This window comes from Oenanthe melanoleuca, chromosome 6 (assembly GCF_029582105.1).
Source record: "Oenanthe melanoleuca isolate GR-GAL-2019-014 chromosome 6, OMel1.0, whole genome shotgun sequence".
Classification (NCBI taxonomy): domain Eukaryota; kingdom Metazoa; phylum Chordata; class Aves; order Passeriformes; family Muscicapidae; genus Oenanthe; species Oenanthe melanoleuca.
In genome coordinates, this window is record NC_079340.1 from 33,198,980 (window position 1) to 33,225,879 (window position 26,900).

At 44.2% G+C, this 26,900-nt stretch overlaps 1 long non-coding RNA gene across 1 annotated transcript; it reads left to right on the forward strand.

Moving 5' to 3' along the window:
• Window positions 1-1,473: 1,473 nt before the first annotated feature.
• LOC130254977 (uncharacterized) lies at window positions 1,474-26,211 on the forward strand. The gene is made up of 3 exons (XR_008840840.1): window positions 1,474-1,557; window positions 3,890-3,940; window positions 26,059-26,211. It is a non-coding gene; the product is annotated as an uncharacterized LOC130254977 (long non-coding RNA).
• Window positions 26,212-26,900: the final 689 nt, after the last annotated feature.

The following is a 26,900-nucleotide window of genomic DNA, read 5'->3' on the forward strand; positions in this document are numbered from 1 at the left end:
ATTAACACAACAGCCAGGCAAGAGAATGCTTTGCTTTAAGTATGACTTTGCTTTAAAAATGAGTCCTTGGGTAAGATCCCTCTCTGATTTGAAACCCTTCCAGGATTTGGAAGAGTTTCAAATAAAATTAAAAGAAAAACAAAGCTCAGGCTCCTGAGATTGCTCCACTACATACTGACGAGTGAGTGTGAGGGTATGTTTTGTCTCTAAAGAAAATAGCAAAGCCTATAGCAGTCAAGATGGTTTATAAGCATGAACATAATTTTGAATAGCCCTAGCTCTGGCTTGCCATGACCTCTGCAACTCAGCTCTGAAGAAAAAGGTAAAAAAATATTCCCTTAATGCCAGCCATACACCAGAAAAGACACTTAAATTCAGCAGATTTGAAAATCACAGGCATGTCTTGTTTGTCATGGTTGACCTTTTCATTTTATTTTATTAATTATGAAAAAGAACTTTTTTTCAGGAATTGAAGAAAATATCCCTCCTCTCCCAAAATGCATGCTCTCATCAGAAAACATGGGCAGATAGAACATAAGAAGTCTTTTATTCAGTGTTAGAAAGCTTTTCTTTATTTGATTTCCCTCTAAATTTTAACTCTCAGTTTGAACTCTCACGTGTCTTCCCTTGCTCAGGAGTGGTTCATGCACAATCTGTATTTTCACAAAGACAAAATGCTCCTTTCTCAGAGCTCTCCTCACCACCTGATCAGGCAGCACAGGCTTCCCCTCGTCCTGCCATGCATCTGGAATGGTCAGAGGAGTTAGGAAGAGGAAGGGAATGACCATTTTGGAGTGTGGGTGGTTTGTGTGCCCTGTCCCACCATCCCACCATCCCACTCATCCATGTTTTCTTTCCCTCTCACCCACCCCACTGAGGGGCTGTGCACTCCAAACAGCCCAGCACAGACAACTCTTCTGTCTGTGCTGACCCATCCTGGTTGGCACTTTGCTTTACTTGCACAGCAGTAGATTGATTTAAAATTTCAAACCCTCAAGTTTAGCATTTTTACTGTCTCTTCTCTCCAAATCCTGACCTTAAATCATAGAATCACACAATTATTTCGGTTGGAAAAAGCCTCTAAGATCACTGAGTCCAACTCTTCCCCAGCACTGCCAAGGCCACCAGTGCCCCATGTCCCCAAGTGCCACATCCACGTGGATTTTAAGTCCCTCCAGGGATGGGGACTCCAGCACTGCTTTGTGCAGATATATCCATGAAGAAATTTTCCCCAAATCCAATCTAAACCTCCCCTGCTGTAACTTGAGACCATTTCCTCTTATCCCATTGCTCCTCAGGTCCATCTCCAGAACGTGTGGGATGATCTGCCAGGGGCCTGTCAACCAACACATGCTGTGGATCAGCTCTCTGTGGTGCACACACAGGCTCCTGGATGAGATTCCACCAGTCCCCATTCCAGCAAAGTCACGCCCCAGCAGCCAGGGCCAATTGCACCAGGGAGAAATGGAGACACCCACACTCCTGGTGTTAACTCTGAACCTTCCCAGGAAAGCTGGGAATATTTCAGCAGGGCTCAATGTGCACCCAGAAGCACATGTGAGTGTGACAGTGAAATGTTTTACTGTTATTCTGTGTGTTTAAAATGCTGGGGGGGAGGGTGTGAAAGTCTTCCAGAGTGATCAGTTCCACCAAGTGATTTTTTTCTGGCTGTGTTTGCTCATATCCTGCACTGGTAATAGCAGCAAAGCCAGGGTGTTTAGCAGCTATTTCAGAAGGACTGAGAATTACCTATAGAGAGATGGGAGGAACTTTCTGATTCCTGTGTTAAAAAGCACCATAAACTGTCAAAGACATCAGTTTCTGTTAGTGGGGAATTGGCTCAGCACAGGTGAACCAAGAGAAGGAAAGGACAGACATTGTCCAACACATTGAGAAAAGGGTCCTGTTGCTGAGGAGAGCAGTAAAAGGAGAAAAAACACATGAGTGTCGAGGAGATTTTGTCCTTTTTGAGTGCCTGGACTTAATGGATTTTTCTGGCGGAGCTGTGTAGAACAGAAAGCAGCACGGCACTTCCTGTCTCTGCTCCCTGCCCTTCTCCAGGGCTGCTCATGTCATAAATCACTCACAGCTCCACTAAGGTGATTCTGACACAGTCAATCTATGTCTTTAACACAAAATCAAGGAGGGAAAAAAAAAAAAAAAATTAAAACATGTCTATCCCGTTTTCCTGAGCCAGCTTTTCTATCTCAGTAAGCAGATTGTGATGTCCAAGCCCAGGTGAGAGCCAGTTAGAAATGCCAGCAGTATATTTAATTTCAGTGTATGTGCCAGAAAGTCCAAGGTTTCTTGTTTTCTCCTCAGCATCCCACTTGGTTGAGGTTTTGTCCACCAGCTTCCTTCCTCTTCCTTTCTGGTCTGTTTTGTCCCATCCCTGTTCATCTTCTCCTGCCCTGTGCCCTGTTCATGTTTATTTTTATATGTACACAAACATACACACACACACATTTGTATATTGTTTATAATTCTCCTTTCTTTCCAAATATTATTTTTGTTAAACCATAGAACCATTAAGGCTGTAAGAGTTCGATTGAAAACCACCTTGTCAACTAGATCAGAGCACTGTGTCACATCCAGTCGTTCCTTGAGCACCTCCAGGGATGGGGATTCCACCACAAGGGTTAAAAAACCCACCAAATTTAGGTCCTCTTGTGCCTCATTTCACATATGCCAGCAGCTGAATGCAGTTGAAACAAGTCTTAACACTGATTTCCACAATCCTGGCTCAAGAGCAGTGCCAGTGCTCCCTGTGATTAGATGGGACACTGGATGATGGGGTGTCCTGTTTGCAAACTGCTTTTCAAATATCATTTGAGCAGATTTCAATATATGTTGTTCAGTTTGAAGTGCAAAAGTACCATATCTACCAAAAGAAGTGAATTATTTGAGAAAGCAGATTAAGAATGGCAAGTGGGACATATGTTATTGAGAAATGAAGGAGGAGTTTTTTTTTTCTTTCTGGAAAATCTTCCAAAAAAGAGCTGAGCAAGAGCTCACCAGATTTGGCATTTCAAGACAAAGTTGATTTGAGCTGAGTTCAGAAAAAGGTCTCAGTGTCAAATGTTTTCAACCTTTTTGCATTAAATGATCTGAAATTCAGCCAAACCAGATTCCTCAGATTTGGGGAAAAAAGATTCCCTCCCTAACCCAGGAGAAGCAGGCCAAGTTTCATCCTGACAGGAACGTTTTTGCCAAAGCTATAAAAGCTGAAGTGAAAGTAATGATGCTTTATCTGGCATTTATAAGGCACTTTCATCCCAAAAGTTCCTAAAGCACATTACATGCAGCAGGCTGGATTCCCCAGCCCTGAGTCAGATGCTGTTCATGCACATTGTGATTAAAATACAGGGAATTTGAGAGGACATCCCATGCAGGAGCACACATGGATCGTTTTCTGTGTCCCATGGTGGCAATTCAATGGCCTAGACTGGGATCCTGGCTATTCTTTGGGATTCAGACCAGCAAAACTGGTTGAGTTGCACTTTCTTTGTCACAATCACGTGGATTTTTACCTGAACTCAATGCTTCAAACTTGCACTACTCCGTGACTTTGTTCCAAGATTTCTCTTGGCTTAGAAATGATTCTGTTTTCTGCATCAGTGCCTCCCCTAATTCTATGTATACATCAATTTCCCATGGATGGCACTGAAATTTCATGTTTTCTTTGTTATGTTTTCCCTGTACCCTGTTTTCCAGATTTTCCCTGTTTGAGATGGCCAGGTTTATTTCCCCTATATTTAATTATTAGGTTTTTACTCATTTTTTGTTTTAGTTATTTTTTTTCTCTCCCTCTTTGTAATCTTGCAGAGTTATCAGTACAAAAATTAAAAAACACATATTAAAAAGTGGTTTTCCCCCTCTTTTCTCCTAGATTTGCTTATAATTTGCATATTTGATTCAAGAAGCTACTTTTACCAGATCTGTGAGTAGAAGAAATGAACATTTTAAAGGTGACTGTGTATCCTCAGCTGCTGTGAAAACGGGGTGGAAGATGGGCACAGCATCCATGGTGCCTGATCTTATCCCTCTCCTCCTGCTTTGGGTTCACTCCTCACTATTGACTAAGGGTAGAACAGGGCAAACTGATTCCCTGTATCCCCATTAAACTGAGAGTATCCACTTAAGTAATAAGATTTTAATTACTCAAGTCAGAATTTCATATTAAACTCTAATCTGATACATTACCAGCCTAAATTAATGTCAAAAGGTGCCCGTACAGAGACTTTCATCCATTTAATGATGGTTAGTTTGGGGCCTAAACAAATTATTTGCAAAAAAACCTCTCCAGCCCGCTGTAGAAATGGCATTTCCAATGCAAATGGACTTTTGATTTCCAATTAGTCCTGGCTTTGATCAGGAGCTGATCTACTGCGAGTGGGAACAAAAGGGTGCTGGGAGGACGAGCCCTTGGATGATGTTTGCAGTGTGGTGACAGGAATGTGTGTGTAAAGAGTCATTTAATAGCCTCCTAACTGGGGTGGGACATGGGGACCAGATGCTTGGCTTTGTGCCTTCCCTGCAGCCTCAAGGAAACCCTGGAAGAAGCACAAAATGAGCTTTTTGTCCAATGCCAAGTGCACAAACGCCCCGGTGCTCTCCTCTCTTCTCGGAGCTGCTGCCTCCAAAATTCCACCCCAGGAATTCTTCTGCTGAGAGCACTGATCCACACAGAATCACAGAGTGTCTGAGCTGGAAGGGACCCACAGGTGCTGAAAGGCTGTAACTCCTTCCCAGCTATCTGTTAATCTCTAAGTTAGGCACAGCATGGGATAAGCAAAGGACCAAAAGAGGCTCCTTGCCTTTCTCAGTGTTTGTAGTTTATTGGTCCCAGGACAAAAGAGGAAGAGGAGCTCAGATAATGGTCTTTTCTAGGAAAGGGTCAGGGAGGGGAATTTGGCTTTCTGCCAATAGGATGGGGACAGGGGGAAGGGTTAAAGCATTCCTTGTACCTCTGGTATTGGGTTACAACACACAGGATTGAGTCCAGCCCCTGGTTCTGCACAGACACCCCAAAAAAACCCCATGAGAGCATTGCCAAACACCCCTGGAGCTCTGGCACCCTGGTGTCCATTCCCTGGGGAGCCTGGGCAGTGCCAGCACCTTCTGGGGAAGAACCTTTCCCTGAGCTCCAGCCCAAACCTCCCTGACACAAATTCAGGCCATTCCCTCAGTCCTGGCATCCCTTTATCATTTACACCTCCCAGAACTGCCCCTCTGCTTCCCCTCCTGAGGAAGTTTCCCCTCAGTTTTTATTTTTATTCTTCATTTCTCCTTTGTCTCTGCTTGAACTCCTCAGCCATTCTGCAGAAGCCAAACCCAGCACTTTAAATGGGATTTTTATGAACTAAAATGAACCTTTCCCCAGTTTTAAACCCCCAAAGCCTCTTAACACCTTGTAACCACAGGTCCACACAGAATTAACTACAAACTCCCCAGAAAGGGTTAATCTTTTCTGGCAGTTTGGCCATATTAGAACAATTACAGTGATTCATTGTCTATGTCTAATGGCATAATCTGATTGTAAAGACAGCAGAGTGGGCGTTGGAAAATATACAGCAGCCCACTCTAGTCAGTGTGAGGCATAACAGGAAATGGCTGTGGGTGTTAACCATGTCACAAATGCTTGGATTAAATGCTGACTCCACACCAAAAAGCCAAATAAAGATATGGGAAAGGGCCCGTATATGTTTCAATAACAATTAGGAAAGTATCTAATACTGGTTTTAGCAACAGAGAGGGAAAGTTGGAGTGAAAAGCCAAGCACAGGTGATTCTACTTAAAGCTGTATTTACTATCTTCCTAATGTGTGAGCCAATAAGGAAAACTGCTTGGAATAATTTCGTTCAGAAAGAAGGTATTTTATATTGAAATAAATAGGAAATATAACTCCTGATTATGATATTGTCATTAAGGTACTTATTTTCAATTAAGAATTTTTATTAGCTCTCATCAAGTTGAGTAATGAAAGTGCTGTAAAATATACTTCCTTTCCCACCCAGTCTGCTCCCTCCTGGCCCTTGGAAAGGGGGAAAAAAGGAAAGGGAAAGGGAAAGGGAAAGGGAAAGGGAAAGGGAAAGGGAAAGGGAAAGGGAAAGGAAAGGAAAGGAAAGGAAAGGAAAGGAAAGGAAAGGAAAGGAAAGGAAAGGAAAGGAAAGGAAAGGAAAGGAAAGGAAAGGAAAGGAAAGGAATGGAAAGGAATTAAAATTTACATTTTAAAAAATTAATTATTAAAATTTATCAGTGAGCTTCTTTCCCTTCTGCCACCATCCAGTGGTCAGGGTTCAGCCCTGGCCTGTGCTGGCAGCACCTGGGCAAGCCCTGCTGGGGACTCTGTTCCTCCTCCTTCCCTTCTCCCAGGGGAAGGGCTGGCCCCTGAGCTCACACTTTGTTGGCCAGGCTCCCTCCCAAACCCTCTCCAGAGGCAGCTCTCCCACTCCCCAAGGGGAAAAGGGTCTGGGTTTGGACTGGCCATTCCAATAATTTATTAAAATAGGCACATCCATTAACTTTTAAAATACATTTTTTAACAGTTCTGGCCTCTTGGAGGAGCTAATGCAAAGCAAACACTTTTTTGTTTATTTGGTCCTTTTAGGTAAAGGCTTTAAAATCACATTAAACCCATTTTAATTGTAAATATATTTGCAGCTCCATTTTATCAGATAATCTTACCCAAAATTCTGATTTATGAAGTTATGTTGATTTAAATGGTTCTTCCACTCTCTTTCTCTCTCTCACCTTTTTCACACAAATTCTCTGGAGGATCTAAAAATAAGCCTCTAGCTATACAAGTCAGTGCTCCAGGTTTATCCCAGGGACTAAGCAGTATTTCACCAAATACCTTTATTATTTTCTGGGGTTCCTCTGCATTGTGTGAAACCTCCAAGGTTATTTGAGATCACATGTGGAAGGAAAATGGACACATTTGAGGCACGAGGTGGGAGGAGGAGTTTTTCAGAAGCTGTGCTGGATAAATAAAAAACCATAATTTTCATTTTTCTCATGCTTGGGTTATGTTTTCAGATACTTTTATTTACTCATTATCAATCTAAAAATATCTGTAATCAGTGGATAAAAGTGAAGGTAATCAGAGATACGTGAAATTTTGTGTCTTGCCTCTTGGAAAAATCATCTTTAACATCAAGGCCATGAACTTTTATATTTCATTGGTAAGGGTTTGATTCTATAGCATTAACTTTAATGGAAGGGAAATCACTTATTTCAGCTGGGGGAGAGTTAAGACTATAAAGAGTAAGGTTGGTTTAACCACAGGTTTGTAAGAAAATAGCATTTTTAGTGTTTTGTTTTTTTGGTTATTTTTTACTTTCTCTGATGAAATTTGAATATCCACTCCTTGGGTAAACATTTAGGTAGCACAATGTAGAGCTGAGGCAAGGAGAGGAAGATCAAGAGGTTGATGGAGGCCCAAACGTTCCTGGCAGAGCTCTGCATCCTTAAAATATTCCCAGCAGAGCTCTGCATCCTTAAAATATTCCCTGCTCTCCAGATACAGCTTCCTGTGCAGGTGGATTTCATTCCTCACAAGCACAGAGTCCTGGAATGCTTTGGGTTGGAAGGAAATTAAAACTCATCATGTGCCAGGGACACCTCCCACCATCCCAGGTTGTTCCAGGCCTTGGGCACTGCCAGGGATCCAGGGCAGCCACAGCAAATCTGGGAATTCCATCCCAGGGAACAATTCCTGCCCAAAATCCCACCCAACCCTACATTCTGTTGCTTCAGAGCCATTCTGCCCATCACCAAAACCAGCATTTCCCACTGGGGCTGAGGTGAGACACAGAGGCACAAACCCAGAACCCCCCCTGCTCAGGAAACCTCTCCTGCAGTTCTCCAGAATGTTCTGTGGCCGTGGGATGGTCCCTGTGCCCAGGAGCAGCTGTGGGGACCACTGCAGAGCTGAGGCTTTCCTGGCAGGGAGAATAAAGCAGATTTCACAGTCACTTGTTTTGCAGTAAGCAGGTTCTCACCTCCCCCAGCACTCCCCAGGGGCCACGGCTACTTCAGGTGCACTGCTCTGTTTATGGCCCTGGCAGGATCACTTTTCCCTAAATCCCCTCCTGGCTGCTGGGGGGATGACTGAGGATGGCCTGGTGATTAGGCTAATTAGCTCATTTGTGTTTTGCCCCCTCCCACTGAAGCCCCAGGGCCAGGTTGGGTGTGTGGGGCTGGTGTCCATCCCTCTGCAAGGGATTTCTTCCCAGTTCCCAAACAAGTGATGACACAGGTGGGACCTGCTGCCTTTCTGTGCTTTTAATCCTAAAATTCCCTTTAGAATCGTGGGCTAGAACACGCTGATGTGGAGGGGCTGGGTGAGGTGGGAAGGGGCTCAGCCTGGAGAAAAGGAGGCTCAGGGGGAATTTCTGGCTCTGCACAATCCCTGCCAGGAGGGGACACTGGGGGGATTTGGGATCTGGGAACAGGAACAGGGACAGGAGGAGAAGAATTGCACCAGGAGATGCTCAGAGTGGATATTTGGGAAAATTCCTTCATGGAAATGATTGCCCAGCCCTGGCACAGCTGCCCAGGGCAGTGCTGGAGTCCCCATCCCTGGAGGAATTTAAAATCCATGTTGATGTGGCACTTGGGGACGTGGGACAGTGGTGGCAGTGCTGGGGAATTGTTGAACTTGATGATCTGGGAAGGTCTTTTCCAGCCTAAACAACTCTGGGACTCCATCCTGGTGTTTCTGGAGCAGAATTCAGGTTTCTTGCCAGCACTGAACCTGTGGCCTCAGTCCACCACACCTCTGCCATGAGGAATATTTATCTTTCCCATACCTGTGAATCACCTGAGGAGGAGAAAAAAAATCTTCAAAACCCCAAAAACCATTTTAATATTGAAAACCAGTGGTGCAAATTTTTCTTTTCCTGCGTGGCTCTGCTTATAACACCACAAGAAACTTTCTCTGCCTTCAATCCTCCAAATTCCAACAAATAGCATTAAAAAGGGGGCGTGCTCAGGGTGCACCCCTAAGCTGCTGCTGGTACAATGGAATGAGGCTGTGCTTTGTAAATGAGCGTGCACAGCCCTTACATGATTTACTTTATACCTACAGTAAATTTTCTTGCAGGAGATTTTATGGTGCCTGGTTGAATCGTGAATGTTCAGTCAAACCTTCCTCCAGCCGAGGCAAATAGAAGCCAGATCTGCAGAGAGAAAGTAACAAGGAGTTTTTGTTAATGTGTATTCCTGCCCCGAGTAAGGGAACAGTAATTCTACCCTAATGAAAATTAAATTTACAACCTTTTGTTTGTAGTTGTATCTTAAAAAAACCCAAACGTGCACACCCTTGTTAATCACCATGAACAGCTCTCTTCAACCAGCAGAATGACAAAAGAGCACTAAAATGCTCTGGCCAGATTCCAGCTGGTTTTGTTTTTTGGGGTTTTTTTTGTTCTATTTTTTTTTTTTTTTTTTCTCCTGGACTTTCCAAAGAAAATTCACATAACATGCTTTTTTCCCCATGTTTTTCCATGATTCATAAACCTGCTTTTATCCAGTCCATGAAAGGACCTCTCTCCATTATGTAGACCAGAGCTGACACATTTATGTGCAAAATTGCTGGAGCATTTACACCACTATTCATCAAGGCAGTGTCTGTGCTCCAGGAATATTCCAATCACCTGGCACAATCAGTTTCACACACATTCACAAATTCTTGGAAGAGGGAGTTGTTGTAACACATAACAAAACATAACAACCCCTGTGCTGCAGGGGCAGGCACCCAGAAAGCTGCTTTTGCTTTCTTAGTTGTGCACAGGAATTCAAATTAACCAGTGCCACTATATTATTGATGTAATATTGAATAATAAGGGATCTGTGGAAAACTGAGGGTATCAATTGGTTCAGGAAATTGCTAATAAATACAATTTTTTATTCCCAAAATGACCAGCTGAAATCCAGCCTGGGCTGCTGGAAGTTGCATTTACCTGACTGGTTGTATGTGGCCTGTAAAAGAGGAATATTCATTTTTCTCTCTTTGTTATAAAATATTTGATCACCATCCCCTACTAGAAGTTTCCCAGAGAAGTATCCAAGGCCAGGGGGGACATCCTGGTACATCCTGGGATAGGGGAGGTGTCCCTGCCCATCACAGAGAACTAGAATAAGATTTGATGAACTAGATAAGATGTGAGGTCCCTTCCCACCCAAACCATCCTGGGGTTCTGTGATTCCAGGGTGAGGAGCTGCACACCCAGCTCACAAGGTGATTGTCAAAATCTGAATTATTCTGCAGCCTTGGGGTGGTCAGCACAGGTGATATTGTACCCCTCAGGATAAATCTTGGCCATCCTCAGACAGGACAAATTTGTATTTTCTAAATGTAAGGAAGGCAGGTATTTAACTTTCAAAATCACCACGGCTGTCAGGTGAGAAAAGCATTTATTTCCATGAGGATTTTCACTGACTGTACTTGCAAAGATTTTTAAAAATTGCCTAAATAAGTATTTACATGATACTGTAACCCAGAATGGTTTCAAAGGAGCCTTTATGATCTGTCAGGTCAATAATCTGCATTTTTAAAAGTCCCTGAATACATATTTGCATGATCTGTATTTCAAAAGCTCTAGTAAATATGTATTTGCACAATAGACCATAACAATCTCTTTTAAGCCATCGTGGTCTATATATAGTGTTAATCCTCATATATTCCAGAGGAGTTTTATTTTCCAAAATAGCTTTTATTAATAAGATGTTCAGATGCTGCCGTTCTGAGGGCGATAGAAGGATGTAATCAAAAGGGATGAGGACGGCTTTTCATGCAATTAAAAACTGATTTAAAAGTTAGGCCAGCAGTGGAAGGCAGCGCTTGGGTCTAGCCTCCCTTGCAGCCCACAGACTTTTCCTATAAATTTTTTTTTTAAATTATTTATTTTTATTTTTATTTTTATTTTTTTTGGTGGAAGAGAGAAATAGGACAGTGAAGGTCCCTGCCATGGCACTGGGTGGATTTAAGGTCCTTTCCAACCCAAACCATCCCATGGCTCTGGGGTATGATCAGGTGCAGGTTTCTTCCACTTCTTCAGGGGGTTGGGCTGGAGGATCTCCAGAGGCTCCTTCCAACTTTTATATTCCTGTTTCTGGCCAGACAGAAATGACCAAATTCATCATTTTTAGTCACAGCTGAAAATGGGCATCAAAGCTGAAGGTGGGAGCTGAGTTTTTTAAGAGAAACCCACATCTATTAAAATTAGGAATTCTTCCTTCCAGCCAGCTTTGCTTTCCATGCATACAACCCTCTTAAACACAAAGATTAGATTGGTTTAGTCTCTTTTTAAAAAAACATTTGTGTAATTTTTAACATTTTGGGTCTTGTCCTGCTTTCAAATCCTAAAAGAGATTTTTCTGTCACTGTGACAAGACCTCAGTTTTCACTTTCAATGCATTGAATATGATAATTTATGTATAATTATGTTATCAGACACGGAGCAGAGGTGAATGTTGTTTTATCACTGCTAAGAGTATTATTGTGAAATTATCAATATCCTGGTTGTAACAACATCTGTCTTTAAATATCCAATCCTGAACTAACTCTGCCTTCTGGTACAATCAGAAATTTTAGATATATAAAATTATAGGGGGTTGATGGCTGCAGTTGTTTTTGCTGTTAACAGATATTCCATTTCTCCAGCTATTTGAATTTGTTGGTATTTTCATACTTCTGGAATTAACTTGTCTTGGTGGCACAGTTTCAGTCTGAGTGCTTCACTCCAGCAGTGTGCAGACCACAACCTTTGGTGGTGGGATGGCAAAACCTGAATAAATAAACCTAAATAAATAAACTGAAATAAATAAACCTAAATAAATCCCCTGCCCCCAGACTTTGGCCACTCTGCCTCCACCCCAGCCGAGGTTTTCCTGCTCCTCCTCCTCTCCTGGGCATCTGGTGCAGGTAAGGGAAGGAGCCTGCACATATTGTTTCTGTTTGCAAAGGAAATACACCCTGCACTTTCCCTGAACATAAATTCAGCCAAAGGGGTATGGCATTAATCAGGTGCACAATCTGGAAAAATCATACCAAGACTTTGTGTCTTATATTAAAAGCAGCAACTTAGGGCTGGTTAGTTTGTTTATTGAAAATGTTTTATTATCACTGTACCTTGCAGAAAGGGAGGAACAGGACAAAATGAGATTATTTCTGCATTCACCCCCTGCTCAGATTTTCTGCATAAACAATTTGGAGCAGGAACTGTAAAAATAAACAGGTTGGTGCTGGATCCTGCAGGGAGTGTAAGTCCCCCAGATCCTGGGGAATGGCAAAATGGTGCTGGGTATTTCCAGACTTAGAGGGGCTCCTCACATAAATCTGAGTCAAAGATTAAACTCAAGCTTCCTGAAGCTCACCTGGCTTTCTCTGCAGGGCCCTGAAACAGCTCTTGGCCTCTCTGTCTTTGGGTTTGGATCACTGGGAGCTGCAGGAGAAAATCCCACCTGGTCCAGCAGCACCCCAGCCCCGAGCAGAGCAGGGGCAGCAGCCCAAACACACACTCCTACAGCATCCCTCATTCCCCTGCACTGATAATTGCCCATTAACATAATGCAAAGTGAAACCCCCTTCCTAATGTGGAGCCCCAGCACACAAAGCTTTCCTTGCTCCATTAAAAAGACAATTTTGCCCGTGCAGTAATGGAAAAGATTCAGAGAGGAAAGTGGGTGCCTCTAAGTATTTCATATTTTACAGGAATATGTTTTAGATGAAATACTGTCTGACAGATAAATTACTCTGGCTTTGCATAGGGGCCTGGCTGATTTAGTGCTACCAGCAGTGCAGATGGTTGGCGACAACTTTGTAGGTGCTCAAACATCTTAGTACACGAGTGCAATTCTTGCACTAATGCAAACCACTTGTGGAATGACCCCTCCTATGTAATGTTTTCCACTGAGAGAACTGATTTGGACTTCCAGAAGGAAAAAAAAAATATAATATACAAATTACTGCAGGTAACCCAGAGCCTTTAAAAAGAAAAGAAATGCAATTATATCTGCTCTCGGCAAGCACAGTTTAATGAAAACAGAAGTCTGAAATGGTCTTTCTAAGTTTCAGACTTACAGCAGGTCCCTACTTATTAGCAGAGTGGTTGTACCAGCAATTTGTTTTTGTAATTATGTTCTTTGTGGTCTACACAGTTTTCAAATAGTGATGCTAAAAGGACAGCTGGAAATACTGCGAGTTGCTTACCTAATCCCCAGCGAGAATAAAAATAGATAACAGTAAATGAGACTGTGTGGAGGGAGCTAAATTACCAGGCAAAGCTGAGGGGTTTTTTTAAAGACACAGTATACTTCAATGTATGCATTAAAAGATGGAGATGGAATGTATTAAATATCAGTAGGAATACTCGGCCCTTTGATGACTTGAAGAAGGAGCAGAGCTCATTCCCTGGCTTAGAACACCCTGCTCTTGCACAGAGCAAATCATGAGCTTGACCACAAAACGCTGATTTTTCCCATGGAAAAGGGAACACCGAGGCAAAGTGGCTGGAAATGGAGCAACGCTGGTTCTCCTTCCTAAGCTTGTTTATTCTTCAAAGGAGCTCCCAGATTCCTGTTTAAAGGGGAATTTGACTGGGCTTCAGAGGTGGTCACTGCTGCAGGCAGAGGCGTTTTCCCTGGCACCAGAGCTGTGCTCACATCCTGGCTGGAGATGGGGAGGCTGCATCCCACGGGAGACCTGCAAATTCTCCTTCTTAAACTCGGCCAACCTCAGAAAACCTGGCAGTGTGTAAGCTCCAGCCACAGGAGCAGGCATTGCTGGGGTTTGCTTCCTTTGGTTTTCCGTGCACAGCCTCCCTGGTTTCACTGAAATTTGTCAGGATTTCTTGTTCTCAGTGTTTAAATCTCTTCAAAGCTTCGCTGTTGAAGGACAGAGGCCACCTGTAGCTGCACACTGTGGATGCACCTTCCCTCCACGAGCCAAGGGCCGCTGAGGCTTTGAAACTGGAGGTGAACACGGATTTTTACCTGCATTTGCGTGGCTAACAAGGCAGCCAGGCTACTGGCGGGTATCAATCAGCATTTCATTATGCCATTTTGCATTAGCCGAGGATGTGACCTGCACTATTCCCTCCTGCAGAGCAGCAGCTCGGAGCTGTCATTTCCTTGAAGCTCTAAAGGTGAAGGGCTGATGGAGCAGGGAGCTGACATTTGCTCGGGGAAGCTCGCAGGAGCAGCTGCCGTGGAAAGCCAGCCCTCAGCACTCCACAGCTTCTCTTCCTGACATCCCCGTTCTCCTTGCAGATTCCTACCAGGTCTGGGAGGGAAGGGCTGTGCTGCACAAAGTCCAGATGAGCAGAGCAGAGCAGAGCCAAGAGGAAATTCGTGTTCCACCAAAAGCAGGAGCCAAGCGAGCTCCCCACGCGCGCTGGGTGTGGTGGGGTTGTGTGAGGAGAGCCTGGGCTCACACTCATCCAAGGGCTGTGCTGGAGGTCCTGGTCCAGAACAAACCAAAATCAAAGCAAAGGCTGACCTTGGTTTCAGGGCAGGCCCTGAAACTGTGCTGTTAAGTGAATTATTTTCTGAATGTGTCCAAACGAGTGGTGGCCTTGGGAAATGATTCCTTGGAGCTGTTCAGTGGCTCTCTGCAGCTCCAGGTATTTTGAGAAGCACCAGCAGGACTCACCTGTGGTTTTACATCCCCAGGCTCCTCTAACTGAATCCATCCATTCCCCCTGATCCTGACAGTTAATGAATTGTCTGCTACAATAAATAAAATCCCTCCACATCCCCAGAGGTGGGGAGGGGAGCGTTTGCTCCCAGGCTGTAAAATTTGGCTGTGTGGCAAGGGTTTCTGTGGGCTTTTTTTAGTGTTCAGTGAGCCAATATAAAGTGTGGTGCATTTTCCTTAAGGACTTGGTCTCTGTATCCCAGGCCAGGTAAGAGCAGAACAAGAGGGAAGTCTCTTGGTTTTGTGCCTGGAGTGAGGCTTAAGCTGTTCAAGGCCAGAATAAACATGAAGCAAATGAAAAAAATGCAAGAGGAGAGAGGTGCTGTGGCTTAGCAATGAGCAGAGCTTGGAAGAGCAGGCTCAGTTGCCTCCCCTGGGAATGAATGCCTGGGCTGCCATTCCTGCTGGCACTGCCCATCTTCCAGCTCCAGGCAGAGCTGTATCCTCAGCCAATTTTCTTGTGTTCCAGGGATGCTCCATCACAGGTTGCTTCCAGCTCCATCCCACTGCACTTTGCTGGAGTAGCTGAGTGTTTCTGATCACCTCCACAAAGCTGGAGCTGTTCCACCTCCTGGTTTGGCTCCAGGTGGCAGGATGAGTTTTTATGGAATTACAGAATCACAGGCTGGTTTGGGTTGTAAAAGGTCTTTAAGGAAGGGATCTCATCTCATTCCACCCCATGAGCAGGGACAACTTCCACTAGCCCAGGCTGCTCCAATCCCCATCCAGCCAATATTCCAGGGATGGGACATCCACAGCTTCTCTGAGCAATGTGTTCCAAAATCTATTCCATTACTTCTCTGGGGAGCCTGTTTGGTCTATACTGCAAATAACTTTTAAACTGTGTTTTGTTGTGACCATTCCCAGCCCTTAGCTTGTCTGCACCCTCAAAAAGATCCCAGACTAAACATAAACATAAGTCTTAAAACTAGCAAAAAGACAAAAATTAGTAAAACCTGAAATTCCAGTATTGATAGTATTGAAAACTGATTTGTGGGATGAAATTTCCATCATACACCTTATACCAGCAGGTATATGCAAAACTAGATTATGCACAGTGATATAAAATCCCCCAAAGGTAGATTTATCCTGGATATTTAGTGCACTGAGCTGAACTATTAAGAACAGTTCAGGAAAAAAAAAAAAATAAAAAAAGAAAGAAAGAAAGAAAGAAAGAAAGAAAGAAAGAAAGAAAGAAAGAAAGAAAGAAAGAAAGAAAGAAAGAAAGAAAGAAATCCAAATAACCTGCACTTGGACACCAGCATAATGTTCAGGAAAACCCTTTTACTGGCAGGGAATTTTTTGTATTTCCTATTTCTCTGCTGCAGCCTCCAGGCCATGGTGCTGTGAATTCACTAAACAAAATCTAAACTCACAGGTCCACAACAAACTGAAGGGATGGGGAGCTGCTCACACATTACTGTGGCACAAAGCATATCCTCACAGCTGCTGCCAGGCCTCAGGATGCTTCAAATTTGGGGAAACACCTTCCTAGACTGCTCAGAGTACAGGCTGGAGTTTGTAGGGGAGTGCAGCTTGTGTGATCCCATCCACACAAGGTTATCACAGAACCCCAGAATGTCCTGAGCTGGAAGGGACCCACGAGGATGACCCAGTCCAGCTCCTGGCTGTGCACAGAACCACCCCAAAAGTGCCACCATGTGCCTGAGAGTGATCTCCAAACACTCCTTGAGCTCTGGCAGGGTTCATGTCCTGACCACTCACTGGGGAGACTGTTCAGTGCCCAACCCTCCTCTGTGGGAAGAGCCTTTTCCTAATCTTCAACCTAATATATAACACCTCTATAAAAATCCTTTAAAAAATATTGAACAGGAGCAGTTTGCATGGCTGAGCTGTGGGGTGAGCCCAGTGGGGCTCAGGACCCTCCATCCCCTGCCTGGGTTGGATCCTGTAGGGATCCTGGAGAGCCTTGGTCAGGGTTTGCTCAGCATCCCTCCCTCCAAATCCCCAAGCCCTGGCCAGGCTGTGCTCAGCATCCCTCCCTCCAAATCCCCTGGGTGCTGGCAATCCTTGAGCCAGGACTGCCACTCTGACCAAATTAAAGAGCTCAAGGAGGATAAAACCTCAGCACTCCCTCCTTGGGAAGAGCCTGGGGACAGGGAGCAGCTCTGCAGCTGGATGGGGAGAAAGGGCTGGTGCTGGAGGAGGGCTGGCTGCTTTTCCCAGCAGGAGGAATGTGCCATTCCCCCAGACACAGCCAGGCTGGCCAGCGTGGTGCTGCTGTGTGTGCCAGCTCTTGGGGCTGTGCTGCTCCCCATCCATCTGCAGAGCCAGCCCGTGCCAGCAGCAGGGCAGGGTGGGCCATTAGAGGGAAAAGTCCACAGCATAATTAAAAAAAAAAAAAATCATGTTTCTCCTTGCTACTCGCATTTTTTCCCTCTTCTGTTTAAAATTCCCTGGTGGGTTTAATCAAACTCACAAGCTTGATCAATTTAGGGATTTTTTGCGGGGAGGGAAAACACTCAATTTTCTTTTTTTCTTTCTTTTTTTTTTTTTCCTTTTTGTTTTTTGGCTTTCAAAACCAAAGGGAAATAATGGCAGCTTTGCCAAGCAGGTTTTCCCAAGTTCTCATAGCTCTACATTATGTGGCTCTGTGACTGGAGCAGGCTCCAAGCCTGACTTCCAAACGACCTGGAAATGGTCCTAAACCAATGTGGCTGCAGGCAAGTGGGAGCTCAGCTCAGTGGATGCTGCAGCGCTGGAGGAGACAGACAGGAATCCCAAATTGTGAAATCTGCCTCACCTCCAAAAGGCAGAAAAACTCACAGACTCCAGGCTTGTAGTTTTAAAGGTATTTAGTGACATTGTTTTACTGGAGATGTCTGAGTAAGGCTCAGCTTAAAACTCTTTCACTCAAAAAAAAGAAATTAAAAAAAAAAAAAAAAAAAGTGGAGTTATTCTATCACCTTGTTATCTCTGTGAGGGAAAAAAAAAAAAAAAAAAAAAAAAAGAAGTGGTAAATACACGACAACAATTGCTTTTTACCTTTCCATCACTCCAAATATTGAATCTTGCCCTGGCTGAGTCCCAGATGGTGAAGCATTTAACTTCATTTTCTAACCTCTTTTGGGGCTCTGTTTAATTTATTAAGAGGTTGCTCTCAGGACAGATCAGGCGACACGTGAGTGTAAATTGAAGCCGGTGTATCTGTGATTTACTAACTGGGTGACTTGAGAGCTCCGGGGTGGTGGTTCTGTGTGCAGGGGCTGTGAGTGTGTGCTGGAGGGCTGCAGGAGGGCAGGGACAGAGCCACAGATGTTCAGGGTTTCCCTGCCCACGGTGGTGTCACATCTTGGGGCTCTCGCTGCCTCTCCCCTGGGCTGCGCAAGCAGTGAGCTCAGATTTCAGCTCCTTCCACAGGCTCAGCCCTGGCCTGCAGGGGAAGGTCTTGGTCATCACTCTGATGAGCATCTTCTGCTCCTCCACATCCAGCTCAAGCTGTATTCCCGTTTTTCTTCTCCTGCTGCAGGAATTCACCATCTTTCCTGGCCCTGCTGCTGCCTGTCGAGCTGAGTGTGCAGCAGAGCTGGAAATCAGCAACAAACCCTTGTTTTCTGGGCTTTCCATTCTTCTTCAAGTATTGCACCATCCCTGCTGCTGTCCCATACAGGCTCCTCTGGGTCACCTGCTCCTCACCAGCCACACTTGTGGTCACCCTGCTGGTTCCAAAATCCAGGGATTCCCACCTGGATGAGGCACTCCATGGGAATAGAATCCCTTCAAGGAATGCCCACCCAACCCAGGCTGGTGCAAGAGCATCCCCTCCCCTCCACTGCCCGGGGCAGAGCTCTGGGATAAAGCCCTGCCAGAGGAGATTGGGGACCTCCAGGCCACCTCCCAGGTGAAGGAAGAGTGACCAATGACCTCCCTAGAAGTGAAAACAGCGGGATGTGTGCCAGGGAGAGCTGGTGGAGCTGCTTTCTGCTCACTGCTGTTTTACTGCAGCTTTTGGAATGCTGCAGTTATTAATTTATTATTATTATGCGAATTCCAGCTGTTGATCCCGTGTTTTACCCAGATCAGGAGAACATCCACTCTCTGAGACTGGCAGCGGGTGGATTTTGGAGGTGGGGATGCAGGAACATCCACCCAAGGTGGTGGCCAGCAGGAGGAAGGAAGGCGATTTGGGGTTTGGCAGAGCACAGGGCTGGGTCTGCACAGCTGGGGGGAGCTGAAGAGCTGCTGAAAAGGGTTTTGGGTTGACAAACCTCCTCTGAGGCAGGGCAGGGGCTGTGCTGGGGAAGGGGGAGTGCACAGACCCGGCCATATGTTGGAGGCCAGTCAGTATAAATTACCCCCAGCCTGCCTGGTCCAGCGTGTTTTATTGGGAGCAGAGATAAACTCCTGCTCCCCGTGGGATGGGCTGGCTCCTGAGCTCTTCCCACAGGTAAAGCCAATTCTCCCACCCTCCAGCAGCACCTTGATCTGGCGTTTTTAAAGCCAGTTTTCCCTGTCCACTGCTGATGCTCGGTTTTTAAACCAATTACACAGACATTTAAGTCTCTTTCACATGCCAGCACATGGCCCTTGTAAGCCTTCAGGGCTGGGGCAAGCAGGGGGGTGTTGGCTTTTGCGAGCAGTGTGTACATTAATTCCAAGCTAAAGAGCTGCAGTAAATCACTTAATGCCTGAATCAAGTCAGTTGTTGTTGTTTTGGTGAATTGGGACCATATTGGGGGCTATAATAACCTAATAATGGACAGTGCAGGCATGGACCACACTGTAATGTATATTGTAGGGAATATGGTAATAGTCTGAAATGGCAATTCTCCTAAATAAATAGCACATCAACTTACTTAAACCTAATCATAAATGGGACAAATTGGACCCATGTGCAAACAGAAACCTGAGCAGAAAGCAGGAGTTAAAGAAGCCATTGTTTCCCAGCCTGACCCTGGGCAGAGAAAGCCTGTGTCAGGTTACATCTGTTAAAATTATTCTAATGCCAGCCCAGTATTTTAATTATAAATATATAAAACATTTAATAAGAAGACATTCTGGGCTTTCTAAGCCTTTAAAAACTGGATGTGGGCGGAGTGGGTAGAATGGCATTCCATGTGCCCCAGACAGAGTGCCAGCGTATAATGATTGAATGTTTTCCTGTAATAAATTGAAAAAATCTGGTTTGTAAGAATGGATCCAAATCACTTGGCATTAGGAAGGTAATTTGTTACCTAGCTTCCTCTTGGAAACAGACTGCTTCCAAGTTTGCTGGAACTTAGTTTCTAGGGACTGTGATGTCCAAAAAGAGAAAGAAAGAGCAACCAGGATGCTCAGGGCTCTGATGTTAAAACACACACATGCTGGGTTTTTTCTGCCTCTTTTTTTTTTTTTTAAACTCAGTTTTCCAGTCCTCCCTCTCATGGCTCCAAACACAAGATTCAGCAGCCAAAAAAAGAGGGGGAAAAAAAAAAAAAGAGGTTACTCAGGACAAAAGCCAGATCTATAGCCACCTTCTTTGTACCTTTCCAAATCTCAAGCCTGCTTAATTATGATTAATTGCCACATGGATAATCAGATACAGTTTCAAAAGGTTGGAGATGACAGTCCAAGGACACCAGGGAAGAAGGAAGGTTTGCCTTTGTTACAAGCAAAAAAAAGAAGAAGAAAAAAAAAATATATACCAGGTCCCTTCCTCAGCCCATAACCTTTTCTTATTTTAACAATTCCAAACGGAATTAATACCATCAGTATATTGTTCCTGCTCCTGGGAATTGAACTTCAACTGTACAATTTCTGCAGCTGTCAGTTTTTGCAGCCCTCCTGTCAATAACGCAATGTTGGGGTGCCCTTCTTCTTGAATGAAAGCAGTTTCAAGTTTCTGCTTTATGTCTGTGCTTTCTGGGTGGTGTGACATGATGAGAAAGTATAAAAAATAATAACAGCAGTTAAAAAGCTTCCACTCTCGACTTAACTGGATCAAATGTAATAGACTACAGTCTTTTTCCTGATTTCCTTTGCTTGTTTTAGAAAACACTGTGAAAAGTGCAGGAGATTTTGTCTTGCCAGCTCTTTCCTCCATTTAAAATCCCTTTGGCTAAGTCAAGGATCACAGTATGTCATTTCCAGCCTAACAGAAGTGCTGGGCCTTGTTCAGCTCCTATTACTAGGAGGCAAATCCCTAGGTTGCAGGCGCCAGTGTTTCTGCCTTTGGCTCCATTCCCAGTATTGTTTCCTTCATTACATTCCAGAGTGCCTCTCAGCCAGTTAATGTTTGCACTGGGAGGTCCAAATATCCAGCAATCAGCACTGAACTTTTCTCTTTTTGTTGAGAATTGCAGGTTTCAAATGCAATCACTGGCTTTAAAGAAAAACTTGCAGGTGAACACAACAGCACTAATTTCCATTTTATTCACTAACAGTTATATTTTCGGCAGTTTCTCCATATGCACTCGTAAAATGCCTTCAGAAGATGTCTGGATTTTTCAGACCTTGTGCAGGCTGGAGTTGTTTTGGAATTTTGGGGAAAGGGCTGCCCTCTGCACATCCCTCCCACCCCAAAACCCCCATCAGCACAACCCCCATGTTCAGGCATTAATGCTGGAAATTCTTCCATAGAGTACAGAGGCACCCTTATTGTTATTTCAAACATACAGAAATATGTTTTAGTGGCTGAAGAAGGTGGATGCAATAATTTAGGTGGTGTGAAGGGTCAATGTCAGGCTCGGCCCTGTGAGGTTTGGTTTCTAAATTACTTTTGGTATCATTTTATTTTCTCTTGGTGTCATTTAATTGATAGAGCAAGGACAAGTTGCAGCTTTTTGTGCTGTTTTAAGCATTGGGAGGCACAGAGAGGATTCATAGTTGGTTTTTTTTCCATGAATATTGAATATTTTTGCATGTGTCTGGTCATGGGTGGCTCCATGAGCTGCTCCCAGGATGGATGGACACCCCTGAGAGCAGCACCCTGGATTCTCCTGAAACTCCTGTAAACAGCAGGAAAACTCCCTGTAAATGACAGGGGGAAATATCTTTATTTCAGAAGCTGTGCCAGGCTGCACCTCAGGCAATTTGAATTGTACTATAGGAACACTGTCAATAAGACAGCCCTGTACAGTTTCCTTTCTACAGCTTTACTATTAAGTTACAAGAACCAACCACAGGTCCTAGGCTCGATTACACAATTAAACAAGTCCACGATATTTCCTCCTGGGGAAATTAAAAAAAAAAAAAAAAAAAAAAAAAAATTAAAAAAAAAAATTCCAGGTTGGGAAATCCTCGGTGTTTTCCATAAAGCCTCCAGCTATGCTTCCCCCATGATCATATGTCATATGGATGGTGTCACTGTGTCCTAAGGGTGCTCGCTGGCAGCGATGAGATGGGATTCAGGGAAGTGGATATGCTCAGGGAGAATACTAATGCTAACTCAGCCTAAATAACAACACTGCCAGAGGAGGCAAGCCAGAGATGAAATACAGCGGATTTCAGGAGGCAGCAAGCTCTCATTTATTAAGATCACAGGCATTTTACAGGTTACAAATCATAAAGCAGAAATAACTTCATAATATACAGGTCAGGAATGTGCCTGGGATATTGAGGAACTATTTCCTTGGCAATAATCTGCCAGAGATAGTCAGGAGCGTGCGTTTTCTGGCACAACAAATCACTGCTGATTAATTTTGTCTGCCTTTGTCTCACAGAAGCCACGAGACACTTCAGTGTGTGTTTTGTACTTACTCCACTTCCGTGCTATTCTTCCTCGGTGCATAATTTTTTGCAAGACAGGCCAAACACAATACTCTTTGTTTTACCCCTTTGACATCATTTTTGCCTGAGCACAGCCTGCCTGGCTCAGTTAAGTCAGCAGAACCGAGGCACAGGCTCCTGTGGCAGCTCCTGGTGATGCTGGTCTGAGCCCAGAGAAGGATTTTTGGGAGAGAATAAACCCCTCTGCCAGCACTGGAAAAGTGCAGCCAGCCAGGAGGTGCAGAAGGTTCCTTCACAATGGATCTGTAGCAGCAACAACAAACTGGAAACTTTTTTCCTCTCTGCTGGCACTCAGGGATAAATCCCAGCTCTGGTCATGGAAATTACAGCAAGAAAAGAAACTGGGCTGGATGCAGCTGGGAAGATTTGGGAAGGGCTGGACAGAACTGTGGCATCTTCCCCCAGGTTTTATTTATTGGATCCTGGAGCCAGCCAGGCTGGGTGGTGGTCAGCCTCACACAGGAACTTCACAGCACCCCTGGAGGGAAAACAGACATGATAAACACCAAAGGCAACATCAAACCCCTCAACTTTCCTAACATTGATGTAATATTCACCTCTATTAAACATCAGCAGATCAGAAATGGAATCTCTCCAAGGCAGGTGCAAACTTCTGCAGGCAGCCTGTGCTGCCAGTTATTATTGGAGTTATTATTGGAATATTCTTTCCACTTTCCCAAAATTTCAGTGCTTTGATAAAGATTCCCTGTTCCAGACTGGTTATAATGAATGACCCTGAATGTTGAGGAAGTGAGAGAGGTGTGTGATAAATCAGGGCTCAGGAGGACCTGGGCAGGCACAGTTCACAGCTGTGACAAACAAACACCAAGCAGGAGCATCCAGAGGGAGGTGGTTTTGAAGAGTGTTCATCAGAGGGGCATCCCCAGCCCAGCCTTGGGCACTGCCAGGGGTCCAGGGGCAGCCACAGCAAATCTGGCACCTTCACAGGGAAGGATTCCTGCCCAATATCCCATCTAATCCTGCCTTCCCTCTTTCAGTTTGGATTGCTTCAGGTAGAGCAACATCTCCCGAAGTCACCTCCCACCTCCACATCTCCCAAATGAGAGAAAAATGATGAACCCCAACCCTGGGTGATGCTGCCCCAAAAACTGCAGCTGGAGAAGCCTCTTCTGCCACTGTGGGTGGCTGCAGTGATTCCTGGCTCTCCTACTTGCCCTGGGAGAGTGGGGAAAATTTTTGTGGAAGATTTTCCTGAGTGGGGCTGATGAAATCTGGAGAGGGGGCTTGTTTCTCTCTTTACCTAATTTATCTCCCACAAGGTTGAAGGTATCATGAAATGGCATTGCTGTTACTGCTTCTGTTGTCACTACTCAGCTCCTACTCACGTTCCCAAAGCTTTGTCCTCATCCCTTTCCCCCTCCAGAATTACAACCAAACCAAACTAACCAAACCAAACCAACCAATCCAATCCTATCCAATCCAATCCAATCCAATCCAATCCAATCCAATCCAATCCAATCCAACCAAACCAAACCAACCAATCCAATCCAATCCAATCCAATCCAATCCAATCCGATCCGATCCGATCCAAACCAACCAAACCAAACCAACCAAACCAAACCAACAAAACCAAACCAAACCAAACCAACCCAATCCAAACCAACCAACCAATCCAATCCAATCCAATCCAATCCAACCAAACCAAACCAAACCAAACCAACCCAATCCAAACCAAACCTACCCACACCAAACCAAACTGAACCAAACCAAACCAAACCAACCAAACCAAACCAAACCAACCAAACCAAACCAAACCAAACCAAACCAAAGCAACCCAACCAAACCAAACCAACCCAATCCAAACCAAACCAACCAAACCAAACTGAACCAAACCAAACCAAACCAAACCAAACCAAACCAAACCAAACCAAACCAAACCAAACCAACAAACAAAACCAAACCAAACCAAACCAACCAAACCACACCAAACCAAACTATACCAACCAAACCAACCAAACCAAACTAACCAAACCAAACCAAACCAAACCAACCAAACCAATCCAAACCAACCAAACCAAACCAAAGCAAACCAAGCCAAAGCAAACCAAGCCAAACCAAACCAATCCAAACCAACCAATCCAAACCAACCAAACCAAACCAAACAAACCAAACCAAACCAAACCAAACCAACCAATCCAATCCAATCCAACCAAACCAAACCAACCAATCCAATCCAATTCGATCCGATCCAAACCAACCAAACCAAACCAAACCAAACTAAACCAACCCAACCAAACCAAACCAAACCAACCCAACCAAACCAAACCAAACCAACCCAATCCAAACCAAACCAAACCAAACCAAACTGAACCAAACCAAACCAAACCAAACCAAACCAAACCAAACCAAACCGAACCAAACCAAACCAAACCAATCCAAACCAAACCAAACCAAACCAAACCAAACCAAACCAAACCAAACCAAACCAAACCAAACCAAGCCAATCCAACCAAACCAAACCAAACCAAACTGAACCAAACCAAACCAAGCCAGTCCAAACCAAACCAACCAAACCAACCCAACCCAAACCAAACCAAACCAAACCAAACCAAACCAAACCAAACCAAACCAACCAAACCAACCCAACCCAAACCAAACCAATCCAAACCAAACCAAACCTGTGTTCGTAACATTTCTTACAATTCCCAAATAACCCAAAAGAAAACAGCCAGCAGATGCTGATTTTCTCACTTTACTGCACATATTTTATAGTAATTCTCTCTGATTTTCTCTCAAGACACCCACCTGACCTTCATTTTTCTCCAGCCTCTCCCAGTAGTTGCCAAACTCTTCTAATCATGTAAAATTCAGCCCATGGAAATAATTGCAACTAAGATAAATTTACCCTCTGACCTCAAGGCCTCTGAGTGCACAACAGAGCCCAAGAAATGTCTTTGCTAAAGGAATGCATTTTCCTTGGAATTTTACACCAAACCAAATAAATGCTACAAAGAGAAATTTGTATTTTTTTTTCCTCTTTCACAAAACCACAAATGAAATAAAAACAATTCAGTGCTTCTGAAAGGAAGAATGACAAAATGCATTTTCCAAGAATTTCCATGCATCTAAAAATGGAACATTGTAAATATTTTTACTTCTCTCTACGTAACTGCAAGTGATTCACAAGCATGAATTAATTTTTAATTGATGCACTGCGACAAAGCAGGGATTGGTTAGCCCAGAATTTTTCAAAGTTGTCCATAGACAATTTGGTTGGAAGAGCATTTCCAGAGCAAATCCTGCTCCAGTTTTGGTGGGAACCCAAAATCTCTGTGGTAACTGAAACAATAATCTATGGGCAAAAGAGAAAGTTTGGGAAACTGTTGGAATAAATTTTAGCTGCCTTTGTTACTGAGAATAAGGAGGAGGTTCCACATCATCAGAACAATCAGATTTCCGTGCACTACTGGGAACTTTGGGGGTCTCATGCCCAGTCAGGCCCAGTTTAGGCCCAGTTTAGGGTGAGCTGAGATGCAGAGGCTGGACTGAGGTTTCCTGCTCACACCCCAGCTCCTCTGCAAGACCTGGGAAATGAACTTCCCAGCCTTTCCCATCCACCAGGAGCAAAGCTTCTGTTTCTCGGTCTGATTTATTATTTTCTTTTTCAGATTAAGGAAAACAGAAATGAGAAAGAAAAGAAAGAAAGAAAATGGGTGACTCATGGCAGTCCCTTTGCTGAAACACAGCTGCCCTTGTCCCAGGGACAGGATTCTTAGAACATGCATCTAAAATTTATTGCAAAATAAAACTGGAACTTTTAAAAACAACCACGGTAAATGATGTTTCTCTTTCTTATTTTATATGTATTTGTGAGGCTGTAGCCAGGATCAAGGGGATGACTGGAAACTTGAAAGAAATGGAATTCTTGTGAAATTTTCAGGCAAATTCTGCAGACTCACACAGGCTCTATTGGCTGGAAAAACTTCAAAATCATTTTGTGGTTTTCAAAGCTTTGATGCTTCTGGATTTTCTGGGATTCCTTTGGTGTCAGATGAATATGACAGCACCCACACCACAACCCTCAGGTAAGGGATTTTTCCTCTGGTGCTGCTGTTGGAAAAGTGCAGGAAATCCTGTGTTCAATGATCCCAAAATCATGAAGCAAAAATACTGTGGACATGTGTATGTCTACTCCTAAATTTAATAGTGCAAGTTTTCCATGTTAGTGGGAAAAATCCACAATTTGCTGCAATATTTCTGTGTTCAAAACACAGATCTTGCAGAACTTTGGATTGCCACCACTCTGAGATTAATAATTGATATGTGGCTCGAATTTATGCCTTGGGAATCATGGAATGGTGTGGGTTGGAAAGTGCCCTGAGGACCATCCAGTTCCAACCCCCTGCAGACAGGGACACTTCCCACTGGAAAACCTGCCTGATTCAGGAGCCTTGTCAGAACTGGCATAACCCTAAAGCTGGAGCTGCTCCTTAAATCAGGATAACACTGC